This window comes from Carlito syrichta, unplaced genomic scaffold (assembly GCF_000164805.1).
Source record: "Carlito syrichta isolate Samal-C Ts95f unplaced genomic scaffold, Tarsius_syrichta-2.0.1 Scaffold289086, whole genome shotgun sequence".
NCBI lineage: Eukaryota > Metazoa > Chordata > Mammalia > Primates > Tarsiidae > Carlito > Carlito syrichta.
Genome location: NW_007233182.1, coordinates 123,381 through 132,468, shown reverse-complemented (window position 1 = coordinate 132,468; position 9,088 = coordinate 123,381). Strand labels below are relative to the sequence as shown.

The 9,088-nt window shown below is 32.4% G+C and overlaps 1 protein-coding gene across 1 annotated transcript in view; it reads left to right on the top strand.

Moving 5' to 3' along the window:
• The first annotated feature begins 782 nt into the window (after nt 1-782).
• LOC103256221 (forkhead box protein P2) overlaps nt 783-9,088 on the top strand; it is a 124,050-nt gene continuing 115,744 nt past the window's right edge. Inside the window, exon 1 of the mRNA XM_021710466.1 lies at nt 783-867. The gene's annotated coding sequence lies outside the window, so the exon portion shown is untranslated. The remainder of the gene's footprint in view (nt 868-9,088) is intronic.

The following is a 9,088-nucleotide window of genomic DNA, read 5'->3' as shown; positions in this document are numbered from 1 at the left end:
TACTGAACTGTCCTTCCTCTAGTAAATGAAATGCTCATATTAATTTCTTATGTGAAGTTTTATTTTCCTGAGTAGGAAAGAAAACATAAAAATAAATGAAAACATCTTCTATTTTGATTGGTATTCTGTCACACATAGAAACAAACCTGATTGGTTGAGTGGTAATTTCTTTGTTCTCTGATTTTGCTAAGAATGCAAATGAAAACCACTCAATTTTATTTGGCATTAAAACTGCACTTTATTTTGTCAAAGGAGAGGTTTCCCCTTGAATTGTAAGTACAAAAAAAAGTGTTTTTAATCTTTAGTGAAAATCCTTATTAATTCACTTTCAAGATAATCTGATGTTGATTTGTCAAATTTAATTACAGCTTCCGGTAACACTTGAAGTCTACTGCTTTTGCTTCAAAATTGTAATATGAAAATGCAAATTGAATGATAATTTAAAAGGGAGTGGGCATTTTAGTTGAACACTCAAAGACAAGTTCCTTGTGGAAATGAGGTTACTGATGCAGTTTATGATTTTTTTTCCTCTTTAAATACTTTAAACAAATTAACTTTATTTTCTGTAGGATTGCGTGCATCTTTGTGATTTTGAGTTAAGTTGCATACGTGTGTTTTGCAATGTTTTTCATATTAAAAGATAAATAATACTTATTCTTTCCAGAAGGAAGGCGGGTTCTTATACATTGAAGCCTTTTTCTATTAACCAAGGAATAACTTACAATCAATTTTACTTTCAGTAAAATATTTAAATATTGTTCTCTTTTTTGCTTTTAGGCTCTACAGGCAGCAAGACAACTTCTTTTACAGCAGCAAACAAGTGGATTGAAATCTCCTAAGAGCAGTGATAAACAGAGACCACTGCAGGTTAGTAAAACACTCCTGTCCTTGGGGTCTTATTTTAAAAGATGATCATAAGGGTAACAGATGTGCAGACCCAGTTTTATACATACAGGAAATTATTACATTTACATATGTAAGTAATTTTAATTCATAAAGAGAATTCATTTTGTCTTCTTAAAGGACAAGAAATAATTTTCTATTAATATAGATTTCAAAAGTTTACAAGGTCACTCCCTGCAAAAATTACATAGTAACCACATTTGGTATACATAGGCATAAAGAATGTTGCATAGAACTCTCTTGTGGGATTTTAATGGAATTTTATCAGAATATAGGTTGAAATGGGAAAATTCTTTCTTAAAAGCAAAGTCATAGTAAAATTGTGTGGAAGGAAACAAAGCAATCTTAGACAACCCTTCTGCAGTTGTATCCAAGTGACAAAAGTAGAAAACCTCCAGGATTGCCAAAAAAACTGTTTGAGTTTGCCAAGGAGTTATTGCTGTTGCTACAGTTATAAAAACACATTCTGGAGTTTGTTGTCCTTACTCACTATGTTTGTCCTGTGAAACTGATAGGATATATGTCTTTTAAAGTAACTTTGTTTTATGTAATATAACCATTGTTTTATATAGTTTTCTTAACCCAAGTATATGGGATATTTTGTGAGGGGGAGAAACTTTTTTAAGGTGTAGTTTTTAAACGTTTGGAAGGCAGCATTTGGAATTGCATAAAACAAATCTCAATTATTCACCAGCTTTGTTGAAAGATAAGCAATGCTTTTTCCAGAATCATGTGTTATATAGTGCTATATCCTTGTCTAATGAGGCAAACTGTGATTTAAACATCTCTTATCACTTTATTTTAACAAAAAACATTTTTTATGACCTGTCTGTTTTTATTTTCAGGTGTCCTCACAGTTATTAGTAACCAAGTCTTACAAAATAGCCTTCTGAAGCTTAGTTTATATGACAATCATAGGCTACTGATCTACACAATCCAGGAATCACTTATTACCTAAAAACTGGATTAAGTGTGTGGTCCTTAAACAAATTTGAGATGAAAATATATTTTCTTGGCAGCAAAGTCACTGTGGAGGATGAGTGGGAAGAAGAGGGACTTGGGGAAGAGAGATGTTTCAACAGTCTGAAGTACAGATGTCTGCCATGACTGGAAATGAAAGTTTTATTGAATCAGTCCGAGTTTAAGAGTCTTTTTATTTTTTTATCTTTTACAATCAAACTCACATTTTAACTTATCAATAATTCTTTGTCATACATTCCTCGCCATCATATCCACCCCCAAGTTATAACAGTGAGTATAGCATTTCCATGGAGTTATCTGATTCCATGAGAGTCTCTTCATGCATTTACATGACAGAAATATTTACATAGAAGTCACAGAAGATAGCAAGTGAAATGTTTATCCTCACTATGGCTTTAAAGTGGGAATTTTGCTTTCTTGTTGGTGGAGAAAAGGAGATTTAGATGGTGGCAACATAAGGCAAAGATAGGAAAGAAGTAATTGTTTTGAGTACCTGAAAAACACTACTATCCTAATTCTATTTTATTGTCCTATTTCTATTTTATCATATTTCTTGACAAAGTAGAGGAATGTGCAGTTGTTCCTTCCTCTCCAAAGCTAAGTCCAGTTGAAGTTTCAATATTACTGGTTACCAGGATATCTCTGGAAAGAACAGCTGGGCTTTAGTTTTTCTACTTTCTTTTGTTGTTGTTGTTGTTGTTGTTGTTGTTGTATTGGAAGTCAAAATTTGATAATTTGACTAGCCATCATGTACATTTTTTAAGAAAACACCCACACATAGAATGTGGGAACATTAATGGCTTTACAATAAGAAGTTGTTGTTTGTGCACCAATGTCTAAATACAATTTTGAGCATAAGTCTCCAATTTTGTTATTTTAGCATGAAAGAGTGATTTAAAGTATTATAAATACCTTTTAACAATTGCATTTGCTGACCGTTGCTACAAAGACTTTCATTGTGTCACTTGTTTTTCGTGTTTTGTGATGCATATTGATCTGAATATATTTCCATAGTATAGATTATGAAACAAGTATTTTAGTATTATTTTAGTAATTTTACTGAGATCTCATACCAAAGTGTCTTAGGAATGGGAAGTTGGTTTTTATGATTGAGAATTTAGAAATAATGAAGACTTACCTGTTCACCAAAATATACACTGCAATTAATATGATGTAAGCCTAAATTTTTAGTATTTCATAGGAATTGATAAGCTTAGCAACTGGAGACATGCTGGGATTGTATTAAAAATCTAATAAAAACCTAAGAACATTTTATACTAGCTTACACATCTGTTGTCAAACAGGGATATTAGGAAATGCTTATCCTTGTATCTGTAAATACCATTTAGCATGAGTGCACTATTTGCCACTATGTTTAAAAAAAAGAGTAGAATATTATTGTTAAAATTTGTAATAATTTATTATGAAATTGACAATTAACATTTTTTCGCATATGATTCTCTCACAATGTAGTTGTTTTTCTACTAAACTAAGAGTTTGACAAAACTTGTATAAAAGCGTTGGTGTATTATATTTTAAATTTCAAAAGGATAATTGAAAATTTTCAAAATCTGTACTTGCAAGGCAAGGTATTTGGTGTTTAATAGATCATGGCAGTTCTTACTATAGCAGGCATGACATCTTTAGAGAACCAAAAGAGATACTTTGTGTTATCTACTATAAAACATAGTTTTGATAGAGGACTATTTTATAAAGTTTGAAAGAAAATACAGATTTGAAATAACTGTTTGGATGGCTCAAGTCACAAGAACAATATTCTGTTGCTTATTAACGCTCGGCTGAATTTCTTTTATTTTTTAAGAAGTGGTGGCCAGATTTGAAGTGTGACATGGTAAAGAATATATTTTTAGAAGACTAGCATTTACTATTATTTTTTCCATTTACATTTTTTCAGTTTTTTGTGCTACGGATGGCATAGATATTAGCATGTCTAATGCAAAATGGAAAGAATAAACATCACATCTGACAAGCTTGAGTACAATTGTAGTAGTGATTTCACCTTCATGTATAGATATCTGAATATATGTATTTGAAACATGTATACATTGTCTAACTATTACATGAAACACCAACTGAATAGGTCCAGTCAGTAGGTACATTGATTATTGACATATTGATGAATAATATATAAAGATTGTGATGCAAATTGGAGTTGATATTGACCTAAGCATTACCAGATACTTCTTCTTTACCTTCTTATTATGTATCCCAGAAAATATACCCTAATATAACAGCCAAAGACAACCTCTCATTTTAATTTGTTTAATTTATGTATTTATTTATATCTCATATCATGTACTAGATTTGATATACTTTTAGTGATCCATAATTTAAAAAGTTAACCAAAGAGAATAATACATAAATGTTTTCAATTTCAAGAAACTTATTTTCAGGTTAGAAAGAGTAAATTAACACCACACACACACACACACACACACACACACACACACACACACACATACTCACACACTAGCATGTAAATGCACACTTCCATAATCTGTACATTTAAACTTTTTTTGTAAAATACATTATCTATTTTCCTGCCTATGACAAAGCTACTTAATTTAGTTTAGATATGAAAATTGGTCGCATTATTGTTCTTGTTACATTTACAGCCATGAGACAGACTTGTGGTTCTTCAACAGCTGTGCAGAGCAGAGACGTAAATTTAAGGTAAATGCCATTGCTTTGCTATCTTAGATGAATATTAGTATTTAGCATTTTAATCACTGCCTTCATTGTAGGATAATATCTAATATAAAGTTATCTTTTCTAGCAGGTAATTTGAGTTGTAAGATTTTTGTTATTCTGTCTTAAACGTTCAGGAATGGAATAGTAAAAAGCAAAAGTGAATTAAACCTAGGGGACTTATTCTGACTCTGCCACAAAATAGTTACATACTTTTGAAGAATTTACTTAACATCTATAAAATAAAGATATTGGGTTAACTGATGGACAAGATTTAAAATTCCATGGCTAAAGATTTATTTTTTTTGTTTGTTTTTGAAGTAAGTGATAGGCATCTTAATTTTTCAAAATTAGGTATATCTTGTTGGAGACTAGCTTATAAATTAAGGATTATGTTTTCTTTTTGTTTGTTTTTAGTTGCAAAGCGCATATTTATTAACATACCACAGCCAGAAATAATTATTTTGAATAAAATAATTAAATCCCATATGTATGGAAACCATAGTGCAAATACAATTCTGTACAACATCCCAGGAAGCTGTGTTTTGTTTAATGTCTTGAAATAATGTTATGAATTGTGTTTAGGAGAAGTGTAAGCTATATAAAGAATTATTTAGCCAGTGTATTTTTAAAAATAATCTACATTGATATATATTGTAACATAATGCAATTTAAAACTGTTTCTAACTTTCTCTACTACTTCATTCCAAATAGTTAAAAATAACATCAAGCTGACAAAACCAGAAATACCATAGGGAATTTATCAGTGATTCTAAAATGATCATATGCTATGAAAGAAATATAGAATAGTAATGAAATTTTCAAATTAAAAAAATATTCTGGAGTAAAATACTAACTTCTGTGGAATATAGAATCAGTCATCTCTAAATATGTTTTAGAAAATAATACAGTTCCTTTTATGCCGTGGTAAAGAATGAAATTGACTCTTTCAATTACTTTTTATTGTATACAAATTATAGAGAAACTAAGCCACATTTTGTTCCAAATACTTAAAGCACCATGGTCAGGATATTTGAGATATAGGTTTAAGTAATCTATTATGATGCAGAAAATTTCAAAATAATTTTGAACAGATATTCTTTGCTATTTATTTTGACTATGTATCAAAACAATGAGCAGTAAGTCTAATAGATCATTTAGAGATAATTAAATACAAAAAAGTTTAATTTAGTAACTACAGAGGGTGGCAAAAAAGAATATACATTTTAAGAAAGGAAAATCTATATTAAAATTATACTACTCAATATATACTGATAACAAAAGATGAATACAAGTCATGTTTGACTACAAGAGATGTTCAAAGTGGTTATCATCAGCATCCAGACACTTCTGATTACTGTGAACTACTTCAGGGTTTGCTGTTGTGCAGGGCCTCCTGAATCTTTCCTTATGCACATCACAGTACCAGGCGTCTCAAACTTACCACAAATGGGTAAAGATGTTAGGCGTGTTGGAGGTTCTGTTGCATACTAATGCCTCCATTGTCATTGTACTTCCACAACGTTCTCAAATTTCAAATACCACTTCAAAACGATCTTGCACTCCTCAAACGACAACTGTGCTTCCATCATTTTCTTTGTCCTGCCTGCCTCATGGTGATGTTAGCATTCATTTGATTAACACTGTCCTTTGAGCCAATGTCATACTACATATTGCTACTATAATTCAATTCAACTTCAAAAAGTAATTCATAAGTAACATCTCTTAAAATGTATATACAATTTTTTTTACACCCCTGGTGTTTATAAAAACAGACTATGCCTTATGTGGTCCTGATTTTCCCATTTCCATGAAGAACATTTCCTAAAAGACAGCATGAAATAGACAGATTTACAATAATGTTATAGGATAGAATCTTTTTAAAACTATGATAACGTTTCCACCCATAGCCATCTGCTCAAGGCTGACACCATGTGGAGGAGGGTCTGGGACATCTAGCCCATTACTACTAAAGAGTGCTCGAATGGAAAACTTACTGTATGACCTATTCATGACATGTAGATGAGAGTATATGTATTTTGGGTCTGAAGGCTGCCTCTGCCCTTAAGAGGACTTTGGATAGAATAAATTGATCTGTTGGAGCCTTTTTACTCATCTCTAAATTGAGACTAAGGATACCCACCTTGCAAGATTGTTGTGAAGATTAAAAAGAATACATGCCCTAAGAATAGCTTTTTTTATGCATGAATCCTTGGATGACGAGTTAATAAATAAATGCCAATATTAGGCTCCAGGTACTTTCTCTTGAGTCCAAGGTTATGATGTATATTCTATAGCATGGTATTTGGCCAAAAATTTTTACTATTCCCAGCTATTCCAATGATATGAAGTATGCCTAACATAACATTGAGTGTTTAGGGAATACTAGAGTATTTCCTACTTTAAGCATCCACCACATGTATATTTTATACTCACTACACATAAACTTATCTTTTAATGTTGATATTTTCTGCTAGACTATAAGTTCTATGACAGCAGGGATCATGAATGTCCTACTCACGTGCAATGCTTGGTCAATAAATGCATCCTGAAACAATGAATGCGGAGAAGATTATGCTGGGTGGAGGGTAAGAAGAGATTTTGGGGAGAAAACAAAATGCTTTCAATCGGTGTAAATTGAATATTTATCATGTGTAATGTCCTCAGAAACTAATGACTTAGTTGAGGAGATATTAAGACTTGTGCATAAACAAATACAATTTGGGCTGCAGTGGATGTGCTATGGAGATGAGAAAAACAGAAAAAGCAATAAGTATTTAAAACGAAAACTATCAATTCAAGCTAAAGTAATCAGGGAAGACTGTGTAGAGCAGGTGGCATCTATGTTGGACTAAAGAAAAGGAATTTAGCAGATAAAGGAGTTTTTGATGGAGAATTTTTAAAAAGATGTCATCAAAAATATAGGAATAGGAAATTTTGAGATCTGGTTATATAATAGTAAGTAGTTTGTTTTGATCAGCATAGAAGTATATATATTTTTTCATTTGTGACATATGTTTATTTAAGTGTGCAACTTTGGTTGACATAGCAAACAAACCTTGGAAATTCCAAGACTTAGTAGGGATATATTTTTCACTCATATAAAGTCATTATAAGTTTGATGACCCTCACTCATTTTGTGGATATGTTTTCTGAAATTCCTAAATCTCTAAAATTGCCTTTTTGGGGAAAGTAAAGATTTGAACATTGCATGGGAAATATGAGATGATTCTAAAAAGTTTGTGGAAAAATAAAATAAAGATAAGCCGAGCTCAGTGGCTCAGCCTGTAATCCCGTGCCTCTGGGAGTCTGAGGTGAGTGAATTGCCTGAGCCCGCGGGTTCAAGACCCGCATGGGCAACTTGGCGAGACCTCATCTCTACAATAAATAAAAATTAGCGGGGCGTGGCAGCGCGCACCTGTAATTCCAGCTACTCGGAAGGCTGAGGCGGAAGGATCGCCGGATCCCAGCAGGTCGAGGCTGCGGTGGCCGGGAGCAGCCACTGCACTCCAGTCTGGGCGACAGAATGAGATTCCAACTCAAAAAAATAAAATAAAATAAAATAATGAAATAAAAATATATACTTTATTTTTCAACATAAGCCCCATCAAGGTCAGGATACTTTTGTAAGCAATGATACCAGCCATTTAGTCCATGCATACAGAACTGCAGGTTCTGGAAGTTTGACTATTTTAAGACAGTCTTTTTTACATTAATAACTTAATATTCACTGAATAATAAGTTAAAACGTAACTGAATAAGAAAAGTAGGTGCCATTTCTATATTTTAAAGATTGGTAAACCTAAAGAATTTAGAAGAAACGAGCCAAATCAGAACTGCAAGGTGAACGCCTGATAATTTCCCATTTAAAATCTTGCAGAATGGCCCTTGTTTGATGAGAGGAAGGAGCAAGAGCATTGTCATGGTGAAGAAGTTCTCTCTGGTGGTTTCCCAGACTTTTTTTTTACTTAAATGTTGTCTGATTTTCTCAAACACTCATAATAAACAGATGTTTCTGTTCTTTGGCCCTCTAGAGAGTCAGCAAGCAAAGTGCCTTGAGCATCCCAAAAAACTGTTGCCATGACCTTTACTCTTTTTTTTTTTTTTAAGAGTCCTGTTTAGTTTAATAGTTATGAATGGGTTCAAACGCTGCAAGTGCCCATCACCAAGATGTAGAACCTGAAATGCCAAGATAATTAGTCAATTCTTTATGGTTTTAGTCACAGGAGCTATTTATTAAAGTTTTGTGATAAGGAGCAATGTGATCAAAACTGTGTTCTGTGAAGACCTAGTTCACAGTGGTACATTCGGAGGGTATTGTCAGGGAGGCAAGTTGTGAAGAATCTTGAATAAGGATAATCTTTAAAAAAAACAAGGTAGGCATGATAATGAATTCAGCATTAGACATGTTGAGTTTCAGGAAATGACAAGACAAGTAAGTCGATATATCCAGCTTTTAGAAAATTAGAAAATGAGCTTGGCAGGGAGGTCAGGA